We start from the raw sequence: 10396 nt of genomic DNA, 5'->3' as shown, positions 1-10396 counted from the left end.
ACATTCTGCAGTTATAAATTAATCTGCTTATTCATACAATGGTAGTCCATTGTATTTCAAACAGTTCTCTGACCCTTAGAGAGTCAGTATAATAGTCTCTGCCTATGAGCTGAGGTACCCAAAAGCCTTTATCATGCCTCTGAAAACAGACCACCTTTCACTCTGGTGTTCCCTTTACCGGAAACATCATCAGAAATCTCAGGAGTCTCTTGGCAAAGCTGGCAGTGGCTGCCTATGGCCATTGGGTAAGGAGAGTTCTGTGTACAACTTTAAAAATGAAAGAAATCAATATTGAATGATAACTCCTAAATGTCTCAGTCTATCTACTGTAATTTCTGTCCTGCATCCTCTCATCCCTTCTGCCCACCTTATGACAACAAACCCAAATGGATTTGACCTAATCAGCCCCCAAATGATAGAATGTGGCAGAGCCACATGGGCCACTGGCTAATTCAGAAAGCTGTTTTCCTAAAGGTGCCACAGGAATTTGATGTGAAGGACACTGATGTCAGTACTGATATCCTTTCTTCCTGTCATCATTGCATTGAAATGGCTGAGAGCTTAATCTACTTTTGTAGTATGGTGTAAAGTTAGGGGCAATTTTCACAATACGTGAATATCACAAACTTTGGGATAATGCTAGTGCTTATTGGGAAAAGCACAGCTGTATAAGACTTTATAATAAGACTTTCTTTTTTTCTGCAGGCTGACAAGGTCCTAGGAGTGCTGCAAAAGAGACGCATCAAGGAATTGATCTCTGGTTTTCACATGCCAGTAAAAGTTAGGATAGCATCCTCAACAGCAGGTAAGTTTCTGTGCTGCATTAGTTTTATTAGGGTAAGAATCAAAGTAGGAAACATTTTTTGAAGGACAGTGGTCTAAGACAATGGTCTAAAGCCAAACGGACCCTGAAACTGGCCTTACACAGTTACTGAAATCTTTTCTCCTTTGTGCAGGTGGCAGATGACGTTCTTTATGCCCCATTCAGTACAACAAATAGAAAGAAGAGAGGCATGAAAAAGACAAAAATTAAAACCAAAATGCTTTAGCACTGAGAGGAAAGATAGCAAGAGAAAACAAAGTGCAAATGTTAGATGTTAGTCATATTGCTTACCACACCATTGAAGATGTTGAGATATTATGGTGATAAGTGTAGTAAAAGAATCCATCTAGAACAAGGGTGGACTTGTCCATGGAATTTTGGTGCTTCTACATTCAACCTTCTCAACATGCAATGCACTTTTGCCTTCCACAGTTGCAATTAGTTATTTCATTGCCATGTTATGAGAGTAACAAATACTCCTACATTATTTTGTGTTCCTCAGAGAGGGATGATTTTGAGCTACACCCATTAGAGATGAAACCAAGTGTTATAGAGATTAAAATATCAAATAACAGCAGTTCCAAATGGAACATAGATATTGAAGGAGACTCAGTCTCTAAGACAAGCAGAAAGAAAAAAGAAAGTTGGAGCTCTAACTTATAGCGTATAAGCTAAAGAAATAAAAGAGTTTAGTAATGCAATATCTTGCTTGGGTCAGGACCATTTTGTGGAAGGATAGCAAAATAAATCTTCTTAAATGAGAAAATAATGTAGAACCAGCATCTAGATGAAATACTTTTTATTAGACTCATATCAGTTATGATTTGAAAACAGAAAAGGAACCTAAATCAAGCAAATAGAAGCTGATTCCATGTAAGATAAAGCGATAAAAAAAATCAGGTATTCAACTAAACAAAATTCGAAAGGACAATCTTTGATGAACTAATGGAAATGTTTAATAAAGCCCATTAAAACTAGAACCCCAAGAGATCTGGCCATGGAAGAAACCTGGAATTTCAAAGTCAAAAGTATTGAAACTTAAAGAACATTTTACTTTGAACTAGAGAAAAATTTCAAACAACTCTCAAGTAATTTACAAATGAAAGATGAAACTTTAGGCTGTCAAAATAGTTTCTGTGTTTGGCCTGGAAGATATTGAATATATGCTATTTCCTTCTTGAGCCATATAAATTGGGACTAAAATGCACAAGGAAAGAAGTTGGGCAGTTTTGCAGTCAAGGTAAAGCAGAGATTAAAGATAATCTAGGTGTGGCCAAAAATGAAACAAATTTTGCCTCAGGTTTCAAAAAGAACAATTATGTTGATTTGGGAGGAAAAACAATGTTTCAGGGCAGCTTTCATTTACACACCCTTGTTATCTCAACTGTGGTGGAAACAGGAGTCATGAGTCTTAATGCACTCAAGTCAGAGGGATTAGGGGGTCTCCCTTGCAGGATTTATGAGAACACACCTTTCAAATCAAACACCAAATACTGTGCCTACAGTTAAAAGAGGAGAAAGTAATCAGGCATCTGTAAGACTGTATCTCTGTAGATTGCTTTAGGACATATTTTGAAGGAAAAAATATTTAAAGTCAATTTAATAGGATGTAAAACAACAAGGATTTAATCAAATGTGGATCATCCTAGACAGAGTTTCTAGACAAAGGAAGTGCACTAGATTTCATATATCAAGACTTCAGGAAATGGTGCCAACTATGAAGATAGCAATTTAAAATCAAAGGAAGGAGTGAAGAATCTGTGATGTGAAGTATGAAATTGTCAGGCAAATATTGGTAGAGGAACTGGAGATTAATTACTGGTAGAGTTCTTGAAGACTCAGTATTGAAACAGATGGTGATTAATAGTCTAATGTCTGCTTTTCACCCAGGAAGCAAGAGAGCAAAATAAAAATTTGCTGATACCTCTCAACTTGGTACTTTTATCAGTAGAGGATAACAGGGACATCATATAAAAGATCTGAATATTCTTGAGGAGTGCCAGGATGGCAGCTCATAACAGAAAGTTCTGCTCCAGGGTGAGAGCTTATCAGCTGAAAAAGGTGTGAAAGGACCTGAGTGGACTAGCTAATTGCAGAATTATATAAGTTGCCAGTACAATGAAAACTCCCACAGTCCATGGTTGTATTAGATTTATTTCTAGAAAAGCCTGGGCACTGTATGAGGTCTTGCAATACTTTCAAACTTCTCATTATACATGTTCAAGAATTGTAAATTAAAACTTAAAACAACAGAAAAGCAGAGATACTAAAAGGGGGAACACATGCTGACTGAAAGAACATGGCCAAGAGAAATAAGACTGAAATATAGACTTGAAAAATGCTTTACAGTTGTGAATACAGGTTGGTTAAACATCAGCAAGTACTAGATTCTTAAGGATATCAGTTTTGATGAAAGTTGATACAATGGCAGTAATCTGACTCATGCATTTCACCTAGAACTTACCAGAACATTTCTAGTGACAGAGAAAGCAAAGGTGCTTTGTGTTTTAAGCTAGAACTTCAGCAGTAATGCAGTAAATTCTTTGACCAACAATTTTAAGGACTGGACTACATAACTCTTGCTATTTCTGTCTTCCTAAATGAAAAGAAACATTTTAAGTATTATAACTCATAGGTCTGAACCCCTAGATTCATCTAGTCCAAACTCAAGAATGACACATTTCTTGTTTACACATTTACCAGTCTGGAGGCTTTTACAGCAAAAATCTTTATCATGAGAAATATGGGTAGTGAAGTGAAAACACTGTGACTTAATTTCATTTTTATTTTTCCTGAACATAATACTGAGGAACTTCCTATATGGCTTTTATTAATGCATGTGTTCTGAATCTTCAAACCTAATGTTTGCATAATTGTCTGAAGATTGTTGTATGTGTGTGGAAATGTCACAGGTTAAAACCCAGTAAATGTGAACTTGCAGGAAGAAGGACAGGGGATTTGCCCAGAACTTCCAGAAAACTAAACAATGAAATTATTTCTTATGCAAATAGGAAGAGGGAAGGGAGGGATAAGTAGGGAGAGAGAGAGAAAGAGAGAAAGAAGGAGAGAAAAAGACAGAAAGAGAGAGAGAAAGAAAGGAAGGAAGAAAGAAAGAAAGAAAGAAAGAAAGAAAGAAAGAAAGAAAGAAAGAAAGAAAGAAAGAAAGAAAGAAAGAAAGAAAGAAAGAAAAAGAAAGAAAGAAAGAAAGAAAGACCTATATCAACTCACTTCAGTAAAGTCATTCCCATGTCAAAGTCTTCTTTTCCTCACCAGCTTCTTAGTCCAGCTGGTGCCTCTTCCCCAAACCATCTGACACTTTCCTTCAACTTACACCACACATCCCTCTAGTTTTATTTTTCCCAGAGCTAATTAATAACACCTCATCACTGTCCTGCAGTGTCCATGCACCTCCTCTGCAAACTCGAATTTTGTAGGTGGGTTAAGGACTTTCTTGATTTATTGAATCTGTCAGAAAGCAAGATTATGAGAGATATTTAGGTCAAATCTTATATCACATTAGTATAACTTGCTGACATAATGCTGCATTATAGGCAGGCTTCTGCATATGACTTTTTTCAGAGTTTCAGCCTGCAATTTTAAAAGGAAATAGACTGGAAATTATTATAAAATGGAAAATCTTAACTTTATCTTCCTTGAAATTCAAGTCAATAGACTTTGCCATGTTTAGAGTTGTATGTCCTATATGCCATGGCTTAAATGGATCGTTCCAAAATTTCAGTATTTTCTGTTCTCCCTCAGCTGTTCAGTCTCATTTCTATGCTGTACCTGAAATTTTACTTCTGTCATTTTCTACAGTCTTACAAATACAAAGAAATTGTAGAATTTAGCAAATGGAATTATCATTAAAAGATTTGTGGTATTTCCTTAAGAAGCACTCTTAATAGTGAAAACTTTGTATTTGCACCAAGCCCCCTACCCCAAGGCAAAATTAAAACTAAAAAAAAAAAACCAACACAAAAACAAACCAAAACAACAAAAAATGAGACAGTTTTCACAAATTGAAAATGTTAATTTACTCTATGTTGAATAATTCTATTTTTTAAAATTTTCTCTGTTATGATACTTAGAAGAAATTAGTGTTCCAGCTAGAAATAAAAATCAATTCAGTGTTATTATGTGTGAATGACCAATTGTCACCTGTTTTGGATCTGCACCTTTTTTTAGATAATTTTGGTTGTTATTTTCCAGTTTCTGTCTGGAGAAGGCTGAACACAGAGTGTGAGATTGAGAAAAATCACACTGGTTGAGAAAGAGAAAACTCCAGTCACAAAATAAAACTGGCTGGAGAAGTAATAACTGAGGAGCGGTGTGGCAGTGAGGTCCATCGGTGACAGAAATTGCAGGAGGCAGGCATGAACAGCTGCTCTGGCCACCTTGCTCAGCAGCCTGAGCCATTATGTTCTGGCCAAAGAGAGAGCAGTGTGGGTAGGTGAAGAAATCCCAGTATGAGAAATGAAGTAGAGAGAGTCAGTGAAGTTGAGGGTAAAAAACTCACAGGGTTTGCAATGTCACCTGTTCATTAACAGCTGAAATTCTCACTGAGTGCAGTGACAGAGATAAGTGGCTGGCCCTTCAGAAGTGAAGGCTGCCTTGCTCAGAAGGAAGGAACTGAGAAAGAATTGTTTTCCTCCTTATCACCAGTGCTGTCCATTTCCTTTTTGCTCTATGGGCTTTAAATTTTTCCGGTTCTGTTTCTGTCCCTTCTCTTTTAAGTTGCCCCTCTTCTAACTACAAGGACAAGTGAAAAAGAATCACTGAAACAAGGAGACTGAATAAATTGCATGATTTGATGGTCTGGAAATTATTACAGAAATTCTTTCTGATATAGCTGGAAATACAGCTTTAAAACCTGGTGTTGTCAGATGTGATTTTTTTGACTTTGGGAAAAACATTGCTTACAGTTGCCCTTGAATTTTTGTGCTTAGCAAAACTAACTCCAGTCACTGAGTAAAACTAATGATTTTTCCTTTACTTAACCAGCAATATTTGCCCACCTTTGCAAAGTGATCTGGGCTGCTCAAAAGCTGTATGAATGTGGAAATGAAAACCAAAGTCCGGATGTCTATTCATGGTCTAAATTCAGATACACTCTTAGGAATTCTGTAGGGTCGCAACTGGTGATCATGCATCTTTCATCAGCTGCAGAGTGGGGATGGAGCATTCGAAAGGATTACTGCTTTTATGTGCTATTTTGAAAGAACAATTATTGTACGTGTGAATCAGTAATCCAGTGGTGTTTCATAGGCAATCAGTTTTGTGATATTTATTCATTTCCTACATCCCCTGTCTAAGCAGCTTAGGGAATTTCAGGGGGAAAAAATGAGAAAACGATGAAAAATGCATAGTTAAACATTCAGTCACGAAACACTGAAATAAAGGTTTAAGCAACCTAAATAAAACTAATATGTATTCTTGGCATATGGATCAAGTCCAAACCTGAAACAACATTTTTCATTTCACCATACAACAGTACAAATCTAGTTTCAAGGAACAATATCTGTAAGAAATAACTACTGTTTAAAATTTCTCAAAGTTGTCCTTCTTAAAAAAAATAATTTCTAATACATAAATTATAACGGAGAATGTTGTTTGTATTATGTCTCTCTCAAAAGAAAGAGACCAAATATCATGCTAGGAAAATTTTGCAGGCATTAAGAAGCTTGCTATGTAGTGACAAAATGCTCATTTCCACTCCATTTCCAAGAAGAGAGAGTTTGGTTTACCAAACTATCTAGGTCTACATCCTTGCCACCAAAAATATTACAGGAAGCCAAAGATGCTGGCATTTTTCTGTCCAGACCTGGGTGGGTATGATGATCGTAGAAGATCCACAAGAAATTATTTGCCAATCATTTGTTGCCCTCCCATCAGCCCTCATAGTCAGCCCATACATCAGAGGAAGGCAGAGGAAATGGCTGCTCTGCCCAGCGTGGGCTGCTGTCAAACAGCTCAGCGAGGTGTCCAAACCAGACCTGTGAACTGAGATGGCCTAATGTGCCCCACGAGGCCATGGATCATTTCTGCTGCATAAAGGCCTCCACTGCTGCCCCTTTCAGCTTTGCAATCTGAGTCTAGGAGTAAACTAAATCACCTGAAAATAATTCAGGCATTGATGTATGCAGCTTGCTCGTGGGCTGAGAAGCAACAAGGACACTACTCTGTTCTCTTTAAATTTCTTTTAAATTACCCGAATTCTTTAATAAAAAAGCACAACAATCAGCTAGTATAATTTGAATGGTTTGGATTTTCTGTTGAAGAGCACACAGAGACATATATAAATATACTTATCTATGCAAATTTAGAGAAAAGCTGATACATCCTTTTACCTTTTGTGAGAGAATCATTAAGTTTTATGTGCAGACACCTCTAATTTAAATAATGAAGCTAGCAGCAAAACTACTCGGCTTTTCCAAAATCTTGCCTCAGCCCTCAGCCTCCAAATAAAATATTAATAGCTGATTTTTTTATTACAGAATCACTTCATTAATCCCAGATACTACCCCCATATATGAATGCATTATAACTTAGATCTGGGATTCATTAATCAACCTAGTTAATTTGATCCCTAAAAGCCTGTAATTAGGAATGTGTAAAATTGGTTGAAAAAAATTTGTTGCAAGCAGACATTACCTGAATGGTGAGAGTATAAACCTTCAGTAAGCCTTGTTCCTGGGATTTTTCCTTTTATCTTTAAAAGGCTTTAGAAAGTTTGCACTAAAAAGGAGACCAGGAGAGTAAAATGTGTGAAAACCAAGGAGAGCAGATAACCTTTTATACCAAGTTATTTTCATTTATCCATGTGACCTAATCTAATTCAAGACCTCCACTGGTATCTGTCAGAAAAGCATGTGTAGCAAAACAGGCTGCAGTCACAGAGAGAAAAAAAAAAAAGTAAGTTCCTGGAAATGAACAAAAAATGCCTGAATTCAGCTCTTTTTGAATCCCAAATTGCACTTTAAAGTGTCATGTGTGCCAGGTGGGGTACCTCTTAAGAGAGAAAGATCTTCCACCTTGGAGGAGAGCAAGCATCCTTAGTGTATGCAACACCCCGAGGAAAAAGATGTTTGAGAAGGTGAACAGCTGAATATGTATGTGTTTTAATAAAGCATTTCATTTGGAAGGTTTTTGCAGCGTTCACACAGATTGAGTTTTAGGGAGGAAGTGACTCTGCCTGGCCTGCTCTACTGTCAGAGGAAATAAGTGAAACTAAAATGAAGTGATAATATACTGTAGGAAATTTAAGAGAAAGAAAGGCAGAGGAAAAATGGCAATCTGGGACCATACAGCTGATCCCCAAAATAGACACAATGACCAGTGCCAAACTAGCTGCCAAAAACAGTAGATTGTAAAATTACCTAATACCTATGTCATGTTTACTTTATATTTACATTAGGGAATGGGCTCCCCAACAGACACAATACTTAACAGTATTTTTGTTCACTGTCACTATCATTATCCACCATCTGCTCTGCCAAATTTCCTTTCTGTTCTTTTTCGTGCATTCATCAGCACAGTAGTAAGTAACTACCTTAATGACTGCAGCATATTGCTTCTGGATTAGCAGCAGATATTGTACTACTCCTGACTTATGCACAGAGCTGTAAGTAGGAGACCTGGCAGGGGGTTCCATTTAAAATCCTTCCCCCTTTGCAAAAAGAAACAGAATACCTAGGAATTTTTTGTCCCAACTCACTAGCAGGGATGTGATCTATGGTTTGGCTTAAAAAAAAAATGTGCTTCCTTCTGTGAAATTCAGTGAAGTACCCGCCAGCTCCACAGAGATGGCTGAATTCTGACAAGATGTCTTCGTGTGATGGGTAGCCTGAAATACTGGCAGAGAACTCTGCTTGCTTTGCTCAAAACCACAGATAGAAAAAACCACAGCTTTGAGTAAAGGGCAGCTTTTGAAAAGGACACGTGTTTGCTGACTGAACCTTGTGGGTTAATATGGTGACCCACAAGCACAAGGAGGCCTTTTTGTCTTTGTAGTCTGTGGGTAGATGTAGGAGCGGGTAATCCAATCCTGGCACATCTTCACTTATTCTTTGCTTTGAGGCCATCTAAAGTGAGTTCTCCAAAACTTATCTCAGTGCTCTTTTTATGTGTGCTGAGCAGACTTTTTGTTGTCGAGTTTAGTCAAATACTGAAAAAGTTGCCAGGGGTGGGTTTTTTCCTTCTAAAAAACTAAAAAACCAACCACTTTTTTCAGACATCTTGTACGAAGATAGAGGCAGGCAGGGGATGGGAAGGGAAAAAGCTAAGTAAATGTGAATAAAGTATAAAAAAAAAATATAAAGAATGGCAAGGGAAATTTGGACTGGAAAGACTCCTCAATAGTATCATGGTACAAGGAAATATAGCAGAAAAACATATAGATGTATAAAAATTATAAATATATTATGGAAAGTTTCCTACTAAAAACACATTCAAAAATAGTTGCTTCTGATTCACAAAGAGAGGAAAAATGAAGTGATCTTAAGCTTCAGGGATCCTACAATGGAGCACTGCCAGGCTGTTTGAATGCAGGCAGCTTCAATGCAGCCCAGACAGGCAATGGGCTAAAAGGCATAGGAGCCTCATTCTGTTCCCACTAAATTCAATGGCAAATTTGGACTTTAAAACAGGCATGGAGTCAGCAATTGTGTGTAACAGTCAGGGACAGCAGAAGTTAGCAGTGGTGTGAGAGCTTTGTTAATATGCTTGTGCCTGGATCTGTCAGTGAGGTCTGCACTCCTCTTGGCTAACTGTCCCTGAGGCTGATTCCACCAACCTGTGGAAATTTATCTAAAGTAAAAGGAAGACCAGAACCCAAAGCTTGGAACTATCAGTATGCAAATAAACTGGTGCCATAGTGACACTTTCTTAGGGCTTTCACAGCCCAGAGCTGTGACCTGACTACATCAGCACTAGAATGGAAAGATAAACCAGAAGGGACTTAACTCTTCTGCAGTTGTGCTAATATACACTGATGTGGAAAGTACTGTGTATTTCTTGATTTTAGTTGCAGATTAATTCCAAATCCATGCCAATCTACTCAGCAAGTCTATAGCTTGGCTGCAACTGTTTCTCAAGTTTTAAAATGAGCATTTGTTGTAAACATGTGAGAAGCTCACTGGTACCAGCCTCTAAGGGCTCCAGAGTTTTCTGGACAGTCTCCTTCAGATATGCCTTTTCTGATTAAATCATGTATTATGAAGCATAAAAGCAAACATTACTAGATTATTATTATCCAAATATTACTCTTCTCTACACAGCAGCTTTTGAGGAGCATTCAAGGTTGAGTTTTCTCTCATTACCAGTGATAGGAAGTTGGGTACTACTATTTTTTCTCCCTTGAAAGACACTCATTGGTATTTTTGGTGCATGCAGATAGATAGATATAGATATAGATATAGATAGATATCGATATAGATATAGATTAGATATAGATACACACACACATGTACTTACCATTTATTGTCATACAGTAGGAAAGGAACTGTGCTGTTGTAAACTATAAAATATATGGTCATTGACTAAACTTCCAAAATTAACTTCCCTTTTAATGTGTCT

This window comes from Agelaius tricolor, unplaced genomic scaffold (genome assembly GCF_023055355.1).
Source record: "Agelaius tricolor isolate 1412-34295 unplaced genomic scaffold, bAgeTri1.0.p SCAF_2, whole genome shotgun sequence".
Classification (NCBI taxonomy): Eukaryota; Metazoa; Chordata; class Aves; order Passeriformes; family Icteridae; genus Agelaius; species Agelaius tricolor.
This window is presented reverse-complemented; position numbering follows the sequence as displayed.